General features: G+C 42.0%; 1 protein-coding gene across 1 annotated transcript in view; it reads right to left on the bottom strand.

Annotated features, from left to right (window-relative positions):
- The window catches only part of DNAJC6 (DnaJ heat shock protein family (Hsp40) member C6), a 96,097-nt gene that overhangs the window by 84,758 nt on the left and 520 nt on the right, over positions 1 to 10,819 (bottom strand). The gene's annotated exons all lie outside the window — the stretch shown is intronic.

The following is a 10,819-nucleotide window of genomic DNA, read 5'->3' on the forward strand; positions in this document are numbered from 1 at the left end:
TTTTTTTTTTTTTTTTGCTGTACACGGGCCTCACTATTGTGGCCTCTGCCGTTGCGGAGCACAGGCTCCGGACGCGCAGGCTCAGCGGCCATGGCTCACAGGCCCAGCCGCGTGGCATGTGGGATCTTCCCGGACCGGGGCACGAACCCGTGTCTCCTGCATCGGCAGGCGGACTCTCAACCACTGCACCACCAGGGAAGCCCCATAATGCCAGTTTTAAACAAAGCATTATCACTATTTCTCATTCATGAGACTGCCAAAAATTAAGAAGTTTGATAATACTCAGCCTTGACAAGGATGTGGGGGAAAAAAGTAATCCCATACACTGTTAGTAGAAATCTAAGTTGGTACAAGGTTCTTAGAAAGCAATGCAGCAAGATCTATCATAATGTGAAATGAATAGGCTCTTTTTCCTAGCAATGCCATTTCTAAGAATTTATCCCAGAGGTATACCACATATGCAATATACAAAAATTTATGTTCAAAGATATTTACTGCCTATCAATAGAGGAACTTGGACAGTGGAATTCAAAGCAGTCATTAGAGAAAATGAGTTACATCTCTAGGTACTAATGTAGAAAGTTATCCAAGATATAGTGTTAAGTAAAGATCAAGTTATATAACAGCATGTATAAGATTCCAGGATATACAAGTATACATTACATATGAATGCGTGTATGTGTATATGGGTGTGCAGGGATCTGCATGTCTATGCGGTTGTATATAAGCTTCCATATGCTTGCATATTCTCTAAGTATATAAAAGAAAACATTAATATTAATTATATCTGGAGAGTAAAACTAAAAGCTGAGAGAAAAAATGTGGACTTTTATTTTCATTTTTATACCACTCTCTCAATCGTTTTAAATTTTCTTTTCATAAACAGGTACCACTGCTATAAACAAAAACAGGGGCTTTTGTTTTGGTTTGGTTTTGGTTTTTGAGACAAGAAGCCCGGCTCTCACGCAAAGACTTGAAAACAAAGCAACATATGAAATAGAAATGTATTCTGTTAGGACTGCAAATGCTCACAAAACAAGACAGCGTGAAAGCCTGCCAGGCTGTGTGTACCAGTGAGAGGCATAACGGAGACACTTCTCTCCTGGCACATGGAGAGACAAAGCCAGCCTCCTACCCTGGGAGGGGGTTTAATGGCTGGGTGTTAAGACGAATAATTAAAGCGAAATCCTGCTATACTTTTTTGAGGCACCTAATAAGCCAATTTCCCTAACAGCTAAAACCTAATTTTTCCTGTTCTATCCCTCCAGCTTGTCTTCTCCTAAAGTAGCCGATACATCTTGGTCACTGGGTGCCCAAGATCTCAGGCCTCCTCCTTTGCAATCTCTGTCACACTCCAATATGTCAGAAGACCTGGGCCCTGCTGCTGGCTTGGCCTCCACCACCCTGAGTTATCCTTTCTCACTCTGGTCCCCTCCATGGCATTTAACACTCCATATACTCCTTTATCTTTGCTTACTGGATTGTGTCTCATCCTGCATTGTACCTCTGTGCCTAGAACAATACCAGCACATAGTAGGCAGACCACAGACACCGTGAAGTGAATAAATGAAGGGCTATTCACTGCACGATGCTATCAGCTTCATTTCACCTTGCCTGTGAAACAGGCAGGGTCAGTATGACTGTTCTCACTTGAATTACCTGCCCAGGGTTACAGCCTGCAAATGACAGAGCCAGAGCTTCTATCTGGGATTTCTGACTCATGATTCCCTAATACCCCCCCTACGCAAGAGCACCAGCAAACTGAACTGTAAAGACTGAAAACACAGCAATTGATCTAGGCTTCAGCAGTAGCAGAGGGGAAGAGAAAGATCTGCGTTCCTGCAGGGGTGAGGTAGGAGAGACAGGGAGGGGGAAATGGAGAGCCATGATCTTGCACTCCCTAGTTGCAAATTAGGAAGAAAAATTCTTTCCTTCATCTGAATGAAATGCAGTTACCTCTGGGATGGAGGCTTATGAAACCTCTCATCACCAAGTCACAGCCTGGAATACTTTGCAACAGCAAGTGAAATTTTAGGTAGGTCAGATGCAATTACCCAAACCGGAAAGTGACACCACTGTTCACACCTATTGGACCACATGCAGCAGGCTGGGATCTAAGTTTCACACACACACACACACACACACACACACACACACACCCCAAAACTACAGTCATCCACACACTTCTTATGGTATGGGGCTCCAAGTCTCCCAAAACATGCTGACTCACTGACTGGGGAGAAGGGAGGAGATCCAGACAGGAAAGGGGAAAAGAGAGAGAACAACAGAGCAGAAGGGTAGCAGAGGCAAAGGAGGAAAGAGGGAGACGAGGAAGTTGGAGACGGAAGTGAAGGAGAAAGAGAAAGAAAGAAGCAAAGAGAGGGAAGAAGGGCTGCAGAGGAGGAGAGAGAAAGGAGAAATGAGGGCTTCTGTCCTGCTAGGACTTGTGCTGCAATGCTCAAGTGGCCCAATGCTGGTACAAGCAGACCTGGAGAATTCCTAGGGTCAGGGTTTTTTTTTCAGGCACTTGTCTGTTTCCATAGAGACCGAGAATTCCTGCTGCAGTAATCATCTTCCAAGTTTCTTTGGTGTTTGAGCTTTCTTCCTGTGCCTCCATCACCAGGCAAGGAACCAGAGCCGAGGGCTCATCCAGTGAGAATGGGAGTAAGGGCAGGCTGGCTACCCTACACGGTCCTGGCCTCCAGCCTCGGTCCTGGCCTCCAGCCTCGGTCCTGGACTCAGCCCAGTGCCACAGAGCTTCGGTTCTAGCATTTCCACCGATTACCTTACTCCTCCCTCCAGGCAAACACAGGCTCTGCTCCTGCCTCCTGCCCCTCCACAGCACTGCCCTGGAGATCTGCACAGCCTGATGGGCAGGTTACCAAAGAGCTGAAAGCCTGGTGAAATCTTGTGCCAAGCTGACAGCACATTCAGCCCTGCCACACGCGTGCCCGTGGTGCATCTGCAGCAGAGAAAACCAGTTGGTCACATTTTCCACTTCTAGCAAAGACTGGAAATACTACCTCCTCTCCTGCTGCCATCCAGGCTAATCATCTCTAGCTTTCTCTAGGCCTCCCGCCCCACATCCGGTCAGCTGTCAGCCTGTCCGCTATTCTGCATAATGCTTTCAGGAGCGGCCTCTTCCTTTCAGTCTCACCAGCACTGCCCTGGCTTGGGCCTTAGTTATTTCTCAGGGCATCAACTAAACTGCCAAGTAACTGTTCTCCCTGTCCTCCAGGCGTATACGCTCTCTCTTTCAGTCCACCTCCTCCCTCCTTAGCAAATCAGAAATTCCCGGAGCCTAGGAATCAGTGTTTTCAACCAGCACTTCAAGAAAATATGATGCAGCCAGGACACAGGTAGGAAACACAGATGGACTCCATCCCTTACACAGATGCAAATTATCCTCAGGATTCACACACTACATTCTTCTCTCTGGAGCTGCAAGAGACTCTGTGGGCCCTGGGGCACTTCTGCCTTCCTGTGCCCATTCCCCCGTTTTAAAAAAAAGTTTACATATTTTTTTACTGCATTGATATAAAGATGAATTCCTTACTGTTACTTATTTATTCCAGTTTTTAAAAGAAATTGAAATTAAAACATTTTTGTGGGCCTTAAAATTATTGTGGTCCCTAGGCACTATGCCTGTTGGATAAGTCGGGCTTGCCTCAGCCCCACTCCCAAACCTTCGGCGACCTCCCCCAGCCTACAGAATAAAGTCCAAGCTCCTCAGCAAGCTCACCCGGACCTATCTTCCAGTGCCATCCACTAGAGCACTTCCCACCCAACAGGGCTTCAGCTGCCAGGTCTAAATGCAGGTCTCTCAACACACTGTGCATGATGAGGCCACTGTGTCTTAGCCCTCAGCCCCAAACAATTCTCCTTTCCTTCTCCACCTACTGGCATCTGGCTCAAACATCACTTTCCACTGTGGCCTTCCCTAGTCCTCCTGGTTCAAATTATGGCTTCTTCTTCTGCACCCCCTTCACACTTTCTCTGTCTCTTATTATACCACTTATACGCCCAATTCCAGCGTGCACATCTTTCACAGCATAATATTTCTAAAATCAGGAAATGGCTTACAACGTATGCCAAACAAACTTGCCAGCCACCAGGTAGAGTACTAGTTGCAACATGCCAACAGGAATTTTTTGCACATGCAAACCCAACACTGCACAGAAGCTACTGGGTCATCTGATTGCTTCTGTGGTGGGGCTATTTCATTGGTAACACCACACACAGCTGAATTTTAATTTCTATCCCCAGTTAAAATTATGCTTTGATGCATTATTGAAATAAGAAGGTATTTTGGGGCTTCCCTGGTGGTGCAGTGGTTGAGAGTCCGCCTGCTGATGCAGGGGACACGGGTTCGTGCCCCAGTCCGGGAAGATCCCACAAGCCGCGGAGCGGCTGGGCCTGTGAGCCATGGTCGCTGAGCCTGCGCGTTCAGAGCCTGTGCTCCGCAACGGGAGAAGCCACAGCAATGAGAGGCCCGCGTACCGCAAAAAAAAAAAAAAAAAAAGGAATTTTGGATCTAGACTATAGCCTGTGACATGTCAGGTAAAGCAATTAAAGGTAACAGAAACTGCCAGATCTCTTAACACATGTCATGAAATTTCCTAATTCCTTTGACCGTGAAGCACTAATTCTCACACACTGAGCTGCTCTGTCGAAAGCTTCCAAGTAGATTTCAAGAGAAACTGTTTAATATACACTAACTGTAATTTATTTTTTTTCCTGAGTTACAAGTTTTGGCAACAAGGAAACGTACAATCTAAACTGCAGGATTCTTCAATCCACCTCAAAATTATAGATTCTTTCCAAAAGGAGTTCAAGATGAGTACAGGTGATAAAAAGCAGTAAGTCACCATAAAGCTTGTATATAACTACACATGGCCAAAGGTGATACCAAAAAAATGTTTAACACTAAACCTGAAAGTGGCTAAGATTCAAACCTTGTGATACGGATGAAACACACAGATCTACAGAGAAAAGTCATCTATTGTTAGTCTATTTTTTTAGTTGTATACACTTAGTGTTTCTGTTTTTCTGCTGAAAAAGTCGCCTTGATGAATCATACAATAGATTGCATTTTTTTGATCAAAGCAGTCTTTCGTTAAGCTAATTATTTACACATCAGAAAATTCTTGGGAGTCTGGGACTATGTATTAATCATCCTTCTCTCCCCTCTGGTATCCCTGCATATGAAAAATGCTCATTATTGAACTGGTCTAGCTTTTTGCCAACAGTTTCATTTCTTTCAAGTCTGGCCTCATTTCCGTGAAAATCTAGCTGTATGCTTATTTTTAGGTTTGGATGGGCATATTTCATTATAAATGCCCTTTTTAAAAATTCAACTCCGTTCATGCTTTCATTCATTTGGAGAGTATTTATCAGGCTCCTAATGAATGCCAAGCAGTGACAAGAATACAAAGGTAAATAAGACAGGCTTGCTCTGAACTTTACTTACTGTCTAGATGGAGAGACATGCTAGGCAACATATCACAACTCAATGTGATGACAGCTATGACAGGGACGTGCAAGCCACTGAAGGAGCATGGAGAATGCTCCATCTCATGCAGCTTATAGGGTTTAAGATTATGGAAACCACGTCCTGAAGAATGAGTAGGAGATAACCTGGAAAAGTGGACATCTAGATGGCTATGGGATAAGCTGGCCTAAGCTGAGGGAACAGTGTATGCAGAAGCAGAGATGCAGGTGGGAGGCAAGGGACCTACCAGTAAAGAAAGCACATGAAGTTCTATTGGGCTGGCTTTCAGAGGTACTACAGGGGACTTCGGACGTCCAGTTAAGAATACTCTGGACCTAATTCCCAGAGCAGCAGGGACTCATTTTCATTGGCAAGATATTGTTCCTTAAATTTATGAAGCTGCACCAATTATACTCTTTTCTCAGCGTTATATCAGGATTTAATAAGCCTTATCCAATACTGTTTTTGCTCTATTTCCTTAGTTTTCAGCATTTTAAAATTCTTTATGTTATATTTAATACAAAAGGAGATACTTGTTTCACGAGATTCAACGTGAAAAACAACTACATTTATTTCAGCTCCCTCAGACACTCTTATTTCTTCTTACCTCAGGGAAAGAAGCAGATAGAAACATTTACTACTAAGTTCTTCATTTGCAATCTTATAGGCATTTCTCTATGGAATTTTACTCAATATAGAATGAGTAGAGCCTGTGTAACCTCAGGCAACTTGCTGAACCTCTCTGTGCCTCAGTTTATTCAACTATAAGAGGAAAGTAACTATCACCCACCTTAAAGAATTCTTACGAGGGTTAAATAAGATACCATATGTACAATGCTTAGCACAATGTCTGGATTGTAGTCGTTAAATTGTAGCTATTTTTATCATTAAACATTATTGAACAATTGTATATAAAGGTACATGGTTACAACTTTGAATCTGTATTTTATTACAGTTTTAATCTTATATAAGCACACATATATATACACAATATATTTTTGGTGGGGGTTTCTTATATAAATGTATTTATTTATTTTTGGCTGCACTGGGTCTTCATTGCTACACACGGGCTTTCTCTAGTTGCGGCAAGTGGGGACTACTTTTCGTTGCAGTGTGCGGGCTTCTCATTGTGGTGGCTTCTCTTGTTGTGGGAGCACGGACTAAGTGCGTGGGCTTCAGCAGTTGTGGTGCATGGGCTCAGTAGTTGTGGCTCGCGGGCTCTAGAGCACAGGCTCAGTAGTTGTGGCGCACGGGCCTAGCCGCTCCGCAGCATGTGGGATCTTCCCAGACCAGGGCTCAAACCCGTGTCCCCTGCATTGGCAGGCGGATCCTTAACCACTGCGCCACCAGGGAAGCCCTATATTTGTTTACACAAACTTTCAATAGGGGTTATCTCTGGGGCAAGGACCTAAAAAATCAGGGAGGGAGAAGGTACATTTCTACATTTTTCGTTTTATTCCTTTATGAAATCTTTTATTCTTTTTTAGCCAAGAGCATGGAAAACTTTTATAATAAAAATTGATGAAAAACCTTTGGAAGGGGGTTAGATTTATTTTGAAACATAGAGGGCAGAAAGGCTGATTTTTGCCTAGATAAAAGAAAGTACTCTGTACCAATGAGAGCAGTCCAAAGGTACTGCCTCAGAAGGCAGTGAAAGCTTCCTCACAGAAAGTGTATATCATAGGCTACATGGATTCTCCTAAGTCTATGAAACATGGCAGTCTCCAAGCATTTGAAATTTGACACAGGTGCATCCTTAAATGGTTATCCAGAGTCATTCAAACTTTAGCCACAACTAAATAAGTTGGGTGAATCAACTTTGCCTTCAACCTTCAAGACCCTTAAATGGGCAGGTATTCCTAAGTAAGTAATATTAGTACATATATGCTGATGATATTTCAATGAATTATGAAGTTATCCAAGTAAATGTTTCATAAAGTTAAAGCCAGATTAAAAATGTGGGTGCTGTGTTTAAACACTACCTGGAATAGTATTTGTTAAAGATAATTTTTGTTTTCAGTCAGATTCATACAAGGCAAGAAAACATTTTAGCATTCTTCATCATCCTTACACTTTTAAATCCCATTAAAATCTGGATTTTAGTTGGTCTACTGTCTTATGACTTGTCATTATGAACTTTGTAAGTAAAGCCTTATGTTGGAACACTTTAGTGACTCAAGATTGGGCATTCTACTTCTGTGGATTCTACTTTCCGTGGAAGGCAAAATGCACACAGGAGAAGTATGAAGTTTCTGAGCTAGTGAATTGGTATAGCTGCAATGCCATGTGGGATATGAGAGGATGACCTTTGAATGACACTCTTCTAGAGAATAATTTAAATGAAGAGAAAGTGAGACGTCGCTGGTAGCACACTGGTTAAGAATCCACCTGCCAATGCAGGGGACATGGATTCGAGCCCTGGTCCGGGAGGATCCCACATGCCCCAGAGCAACTAAGCCCGTGCTCCACAACTACTGAGCCTGCACTCTAGAGTCCGCGAGCCACAACTACGGAGCTCGCGCGCCACAACCACTGAAGCCTGCGCACCTAGAGCCCGCACTCCGCGATGAGAAGCCTGCGCACCGCAACAAAGAGTAGCCCCTGCTCGCCGCAACTAGAGAAAGCCCGCACACAGCAATGAAGACCCAACACAGCCAAAAATTAATTAATTAATTTTTAAAATGAGGAGAAAGTGAGCCAGGACAGGCAGACAGCTCTGCAAGACAAATCCAGCAAAGGGGCTGTTCTAGAATCTATCTGGAATCTGTTGACTTATAAAGTCATTAAATTCTCTGAACATCTCAGGAAAAACCAAAGTAGATAATATTGTTTCCATTTCAACAATGATATTATGCCTACACAGAAAGATAGCTTAGTTCAATGGGGAAAAACTTAGACCTTAGAGTCAGAAGACTCGAATCTGGCTGTCATTAACTTGCTATTTCACCTTGAACAAGTCTCCTGCCATCTGTAAGAGTAACTTTCCTCATCTCATAAATTGGAAGGGCACAGACAGCAAAAAGAAGAAAAACTGCAAAGGTATTCTCATGTTGTTTCAAGCCTCAAACGTAAGCTCTATGGTGAGAACAACTATGATGTTCTTAGTTTTATAAAAAGGGAACTGGCTTAAACATTTCTAGGTTTTCCAGCTAGTAACAATAGTGCAGAGGTTTGATCCCAAGTCTCTAGGCACAGACACATGCTGCTTACCCTATGTAATATAATTCTGGGGAAATGAAATAAGGTAAGTGTCCTATCTATTATAAGTAGCTATACAGATGTAAGGTATTGTTAAGACTAAGCTTTAAATTCTCTAAGGGATCTTGACATATTTTTTTCATTCTTAAACATTTTCGTTAGAGCAAAAGCCCCATGAACCACCTGTCCTATCCAGCATGTCATAGTACAATCAGTTGAATAAACGGGCAGATTACTGCTGGTTTAGAAGTGATCCATGAGTTTAATTAAATATCTTAAACAAATGGATATATTTACACTGTACAAGGCCACTCTTTGAAAATCTTAGAAGAAGGAACTATAATTAGACAGGACAGATATAGTTGCTCTAGTAAATGAAACTTGCTACCCGCTACAAGAAAGCCCACTCTCAAGAACCAATCCCTCACCCAAACAGCATTCTCCCGAAATGCATGTTGAAACAAAGCCACAATATTCTCTTAGCCTAAAGGGGGTGGATGGCGATCCCTGCAGCCTCTTCATATAGTGCTAGTTTGATCAAGCTGAAGAATCAACTCCTAGCAAAAGCACTTTAGAGATAACAGTATTATTAATAAAAATGCTTTTTCATTACAACAATTTATCAAGGCAATTCATTCTTTTTCTCTAAACCTATTGGAAAAGTCTGATTTCGTGAAGATAGGGAAAAAACCCCAAAACTCCAGAACTTAGCATAAGCTGCTCTGCGTTCAAGTTACCGCCCTTATCGTACGATGGCCCCGTAGAGGTCAGAATTGTCTCATTTATGACTGTCTTCCCTACAGTGCTTAGCACAGTGCCTGGCATATAACCAGGCTCAGGAAATATATGTAGAATTTATTCTACAATGTTAACATATTTATTTTAAAATTCCAATTTTTAAAATGAAAATCTCTATGAAAAATTGAAATGTTCAGAATTTCATATTTCATTTCCCTGAAGCAAGGCTCCTCTATACTCATCTGGAAATGTTCATTTTCATTTCGGTTATTTGTTTATATGCACACTATGTTCCCAAAGGATTACAGTAGCATCATTTAGAGTATATGAATCTTTTTTGTAAGATTTAAAGGAGATCACATCCAGTCAAAAGATGGTTTGATATATCACAGATTTGGAAAAACATAAATCAAATAACCATGTACAACCCCAGTACCAAAGCCCTTGAAATCATCAGTCCCTTAGGGAATAATTTTAGCTTTAATTTAAAATAGCACTGAGAAAACACACCACCAATACCTTATTTAACTTCAATAGGAGCTTACATGGATAAAATTAGTTTTCAGCCTGGACACTTGAACATCTGTGGACAATATTTCATCCCACTTATAGGATGAGGAAAATAGAAAATGGTAGCCCAAGAAGAGCCATTACACGATTTAAAGAAACAAGCATTTGTTTGCAAAGTGCAGGAATTAAATTCAGTTTGGTTTCATGACTGCCCAAACAACTCAACACAAATCTTTCCTCTGGAGTTCTCAGTTGTCCAGTATTAAAGTTACCAATATAGAACAAACCACTGAGCACCTCAATTATAAGTTATCTTTATATAAACAATCTTCCTATCTTGGTTCCTTGAAAAGGTAAGCAAACAGCTATAATGACATTTCTGGTCCAACATGGATATATTAAATAACTGCTATGCTATGGAAATCGCCAGAAGAACATTTCCAAGAGAAAATCCAACTTTGCTAAAACGCTTTCTAAAAGACGGCCGCAAGCCCAGATGTAAAGTTTAGAGGCATTTCCATTTTCCTTACATATAGAGGTTGATGAAATATTAATACACTCAGTGCAAAAGTATAAACAAGATCAAAGCCAACAACAGATGAAATAAAATTTCATTGTGCAAATCATAAAAGCTGTGTAAAAGGGCTCTAGATCCCAGGTAAAATTTGCTCAAGAAAGGTAACAGCATTAAACCTAGCAGACAGCAGAGTAGAGAAGAGGCAGAGCTTTACAGAATTGCAAATAACATCAGCATTACGAGAATAATAATTGGAATAAATACCATCAGCAGGCTGCAAAAACAATCAGCACACTTCGTCCTTCACCTCTTCCCCTTATCCAGCTGGGTAGTGAAAGCAGCTGCCTCTCCCCGCCCCCTTCCCA

Source organism: Neophocaena asiaeorientalis, unplaced genomic scaffold (genome assembly GCF_003031525.2).
Source record: "Neophocaena asiaeorientalis asiaeorientalis breed wild unplaced genomic scaffold, Neophocaena_asiaeorientalis_V1.1 scaffold135, whole genome shotgun sequence".
Lineage (NCBI taxonomy): Eukaryota > Metazoa > Chordata > Mammalia > Artiodactyla > Phocoenidae > Neophocaena > Neophocaena asiaeorientalis.